Below are 5,938 nucleotides of genomic sequence, written 5' to 3' on the forward strand. Positions count from 1 at the left end.
CTCCCCGCCCCCATAATGGATGCCCCTTAACCCCAGGTTATTCAGTTATGAATCCAAGTCTTATTCAAGTGCATCTAATTTATACATAGAACTGTAGCTGCAAAGGAGTCTGGAAAATGTAGGTTTTAGCTTTCTATTTTTTAAAACTGTAGAATATATTTAGAATGAGTAGTGAATGACCCAAACCCAATTTGTGCCATAGATTTCAACTTAAAATCACAAGTCAAAATAACTATTTATCCATTTTGAATAGCAATTTTAAGACTGGCCTAAAATTATCTATGAAAAAATTTTAAGAATAGTATAAGTAATATAAAATACTAAATATTACAGACTCTCTAACATAAAAACAATTATATATTGCTTTTGAACTTCTTAAACATTCCTATTCTTAATTCTATATATTTCTGGGGTTGAAAAAGACTTACTATTAGAGAGACATTTATCATCTCAACTCACCAAGCTGAGGACATACTCTGGACAATATTTAATAGCTGTTATATCATGAATTCCAAAATTTAAGGGGATGAGGATCCAATGGTCCAAATCACTGACTGTCAAGTATTTTATTATTTTTACATCATGTTAGGGCCTGTAACCCACACTCTGTCCACACCACATGTTGAGCTTCCTCTGATCTAGTTATTGCTTTATTACCTTCTCAATTATTTTTATGTTTGTCCTATTATAACCAAAGTTCTAGATATATTAAAATGCCAGTGAAGTAAAGTTTTAGCTCTCATGTATTTGACCTGCAGTCAGCACTTCTAAGGTCACTCTTCTGACAAGTCAGGAAGAATGCTGAGAAATATCACTATTAAAGGAAAGGCAGTATTAGGGGACCCTGAAAATAAAGGAGGAGTAAACACGGGAATAAAACTAAGAATATAATGCCATGAGATCAAAGGGAAGAAGAATTTGGTTAGATGTGCTTGGAACAACAGAATTAAATGCCCAGGTTGAAAGGGAGAAAAGGATAAAAGAGTCCTCCCTGGATTTGGCAATTCAGAGATCAGTGATGAGGAAAGCAGTTTCAGCAGAGCGTGCAGGGAGAGAGTTTGGCTTTGAAGGGGAAAAAGAGAGTGACAGCTGGACTCAAAACATAATTTTGACAGTTTTTTTGTTTGGTTTGGTTTGATTTGCTTTTAATGAGAGATCACGCAACATAATTAAATGACACAGAACACATTTTAAGAACCAATCCCAATGTCTAGTCCAGTCTTGGAATGACCACACTATTTGGCATTTATATGTTGGGCTGACAAAAATAGCTGAAGTATTTCAGGCTTTAGGCTTGAAAGAACCAATATGTCTCATTGTACTGGGTGTTGTGAGTACTTAGCAGAGTCAAAGACTTGCTGACTGTCCAGTCATTCTGTAGAGAACCCATCAGGGTCACACATACATCAGGTGTGTCTGAGAATCTGTGGGGGTAATGCTGAATTATTACAAATAAAATCTGAAGTTGATTTTTTTTGCTGGTAATTGTAGTAAATTAAGGAAGTCTTAAGTTTGTAAGAAAATTCATAGAAAGTGAAAGCTTTTAAGAGACATAATAGGATTCACAGCTCATTATGGACCAGAGAGAGAGACAGAGAGAAAGCTCTCCAGAGGGACCACTTAGAACAGTTAAAGGATGATAAAAATTCATCTATTTTAGACTTTAGCATATAATTAACAATTCATACATTCACTCTCGTTTGCAAAGGAACTTCGATTCCAATATTATTCACATTAGCTTCATTGTCCTGGAGAGTTAAAGAAGATAATGGAATAAAAATGTTTAAGAGATTATTTAAAAGTTCCATGTGTAGTTACTTTTTATGCATAGTTCAGTTTTGTAGTTATCACTATTTTGTATACTTCATTTTATTTATAAAAATTAATGAGTTGAGAAGAAAAAGTTTTAAATCCCATGTAAAGCTATTCCTTATTAAACATTCTTAAAAATCATATGTAAGCCATACCATGATGGTATAACAGAAATATTTACCCTAAACATTTTGAAAATGAATAGCATGTTCTACATAAAAAAATTAATGGATTAAGCTTCACATACTTGAGTCAAACTTACAAAAAATTGGTCATCTTTGAATTAGTAGTTAACTCCATTATTAATAAAGTTGTTAAAGTAATATATTACAAGTTGATAGGATTTTAATACTTTTAGGGATCTTAGATACTAAGTTCCTCACTCTTATTTACTCTTGAAGAAGCCAAGCTCATGATAGGTTTTTTTTCCCTCCCATTTTTTCATATCTTAATTAATTAATTGATTAAAATTGCCAGTAGGACTTCTTACATTATTTTTTGACAAAAGGTGTGTGTGGGGGTGGGTGGGTATGGAATATAGAGAAGGAGGGAGGGAAGGAGAGATCGGGATGAAGCTCAGAGGTAGAAAGAGGGGAAGATGGGGGAGAGAGACCCTCAGTATCATGTCCTAGCTAAGGGCATCTTCTCTGCTTGAGCATAATCACAGGCCTAATCCACTACTCAAGGACATGGCTCTAGCAATTCTCCCTTCTCCCCTCTCTCTCCTGTAACACCAAGATTTCTGTCTTTCATTGACCACCATTTCATAGCCATTACATACATTTCTCTAATCTAAAAAAAGTAATAAACAAAACTCTACTGACTTCAATTCTTCTACTCAAGACCTCTTTGTCTGCTCTCCTTTATAACGAAATTCTTCAAAGGAGTTCTCTACATTCACTGATGCCAACACATCCTCTCCTCCAATTCCTTCTTAAACCTAGGCTTCTGCCCACCATTCCTCTGAAACTGCTTGGTCAAGGTCACCAACGGCCTCCATGTTGCTAAATGCAATGTGTATGGTCAGTCCTCATTTCCAGACCTGTCAGCATCATTGGACACAGTTGATTACTCCCTTCAAATGCTTCCTTCACTTGGTTTCCAGGACACCACTCTGCTGAATTTCTTCCTTATATCACTGCTTTCCACTCTCCTTGGTTGGTTTCTCCTCATCTTTCCAACCTCTAAACATGGAGGAAGCACCTCTGGCTTCGGTCCTTAGACAATTTGTTTGCTTACACTCATTCATTTACATACCAGGTAGAGGTAGATGAATCCTAAACAGATATCCCTAGACCTCAACCCTGAATTCCAGACTCACATATCTAACTGCCTTCTTGATAACTCCACCTGGACCTCTAGTAGACATATCAAACTTAAAATGTCCTGAAACAAATTCCTGATCCTCATCTTCAAACCTGTTCTTCCTACAGCCATTCAGTAGATGGTAACGCCATTTTCCCAATTCTATAGGCTGAAAACCTTGAGGTCATCCTTGACTCCTTTCACGATCCACGTACAATCCTTCAGCAAGTCCTACCAGCTGTACTTCTAAAATATTTCTGGTTAAGCCTCACTACCTCCACTGCTAACCCCATGGTATACTGTCATTGCTAATCATTACTTCACCTGTATGATTGGAATAACCTCCCAGAATTTTTCTTGCTTCCACTCTTGCCCTCTGCCCCCAATCTCGGTTCTTTACATGGCGGCCAGAATGATCCTTTCAAAGTATGAGTCAGCTCATGCTACTCCTCTGCTTAAAAGCCTCCAGTGGTTTTCCATCAATTTAGTGCCAAATCACCACAATGACTTAAGAGCTCTACATGATCTGGTCCCCACTATTTCTCTGACCTCATTACCTACTGCTCTCCCTCTCCCTTACTTGGCTCCTGCTGTTCCTCAAACATTCCATCCATGATTCAGTCCTGAAATCCCTGCTATCACTGTTCCCTCAACTTGCAATGCTCTTTTTTTGGATGTCTACATGACCTGTTCCCTTACATCCTTTACACCTTTGTTCAAATATCCCTTCCATGAAGCCTTCCCTGATCATCCTACGGACAACTGCAAACCCACCCACAACCCAGCACTCTATTCCATCAACCTTGTTTTATATTTATCCATAGCGTTTACTACCATTTAGCATACAAATTTCACTTTTCCTTTTATTTATTGTGTTTTCTTCCGATAAAAGCAAACACTTTTATCCACTTTATCAACAGCTATAACCTTGGCACTCAGAACCAGGCCAGGCACATAGTGGGCACTCAGTATCCCTGTCTGACATTGTATTTAACAACTTGTCAGTAACTGTAAAAAAAAAAAAACATAAAAAAGAATATTTGAGGACAAAATAATAGAGTATTGTCCGGAGATTTTCTCTTTGTGAAACTCATCTGGGTTTACTTGACTTTTAAAATCCCTTGAGTTTCATCTACCACTGATTAAAGTTAATAAAGAAGTAAAAGCACTGCCAGTTAATGCAACATGTCATTATTCATTTGTGCATAGTCACTTTTTCTTTATTTAATGCTAAGAAGAGGATTCAAAAACACATTTGAAAAAAATGAACAGAGTGAGCTGACATCTGTTTTTTATAGAGGCCAGTACCAAGTTCAGAGCCTGGCCAAGGCAGTATTAAGACTGAAAATTATCGTGTCTTCTACCTCAAGTATATGCATATTCTAAAAAATACTAAATCGTAAAATGAGGTTGTAAAAGCCAAACACAATGCTACTTTGTCCAATTATTCCTATTTCATATATATTTTTGAAACATCAATGCATTCTTTAAAACATATTCAGCACCTTTGCTGTTATGGACAGACTATTTGTTTCCCCCCAAAATTCATATGTTGTAACCCTACCCTCTGATGTGATGGTATTAGGAGGTGGGGCCTTTGGGAGGTAATTAGGATTAGAAGAGGTCATGAGGGTTGAGACCTCATGAAAGGGATTAGGGCCCATATACAAGTCACAAGAGAGCTTGCTTCCTCTCTCTGTTCTCCACCATGTGAGGATATAATAAGAGGTCAGCAGTCTGCAATCAGGAAAAGTGGTCTCAGCAGAACTTGACCATGCCAGCACTCTGATCTCAGACTTCTAGCCTCCAGAACTATAAGAAATAAATTTTTGTTGTTATTAAGCCACTCAGTCTATGGTACTTTGTTATAGCAGCCTGAACAGACTAAGACACTTGCTTTGCTATTGCCTTCAAGCACTTGCTTAGTCTACAATTCAACCCTAGATGCATCAGAAGAAACGTTTACTGAAAGCAAAAGTGAGTAGCTATTAATCCAAATGGATTTAAAAAAAAAAATGCTGGGATGAGTCACTAAACAGAACCTTGCCAGATAAGAGTACATTTGAAAAATAAATGTTCTCTCTTTCTTCTCACTGTCATACCCTGAAGGAAATCTGGCCTGGCTCTAAGTACTAGCTACACTCCAGTGATTCCCAAATAATTCCTTCCAAAGAATACCTTCTATCTCTGACATTGCTCTTGAGCTACAGGGTAATATAGCAATGGTCGAGGTGACATACTTTCTTGGCTCCTCAATTTTAACTTATCCAGCATTGAAATCTTCCTTTTATATCCCTCACAAGCCTCCAAACCTGCTCTCTATCCAGGCTTCTCCATCCCCCGGTAGCAACAATATTCACCTAGTCACTCAGGTCAAAAATTTTGAGCCTCCCTTCATCCTATTTTTATCTCTATCCATTTCTTAAGCAAAGAATATACATCTTCATGTATGTCAAACCTCCCAAAGGACGCTGTTACCATCCTAGTCCAAGATTCATGCTCACATTATTGCAGTGGCCTCCTAGCTAGTCTCCCTGCTTCTGCCCTCCAGCCCCTAAACTCATTTCGCATACAGCAACCTGAGAGGTCCTCTTACATGTAGATTATGAAACTCTCTTCTTTAAATTCTCCAGTGGCTTCCCAGGGTCCTCACAATAAATTCCAAACTTCTTCCCTGAAAAACTTCCATGGTCTGGTCTCGGCCCAGCTCTCTGGCCTCAGCTCCAGCCCATTTCCCTCCTTGCTCACTCCACTAGAGCCCTACAGGCCTGTTTTAATTGCTCCTCTGACTTCAAGCGTGATGCTCTGTGGTGGCCTTTGC

This window comes from Balaenoptera ricei, chromosome 9 (assembly GCF_028023285.1).
Source record: "Balaenoptera ricei isolate mBalRic1 chromosome 9, mBalRic1.hap2, whole genome shotgun sequence".
NCBI lineage: Eukaryota > Metazoa > Chordata > Mammalia > Artiodactyla > Balaenopteridae > Balaenoptera > Balaenoptera ricei.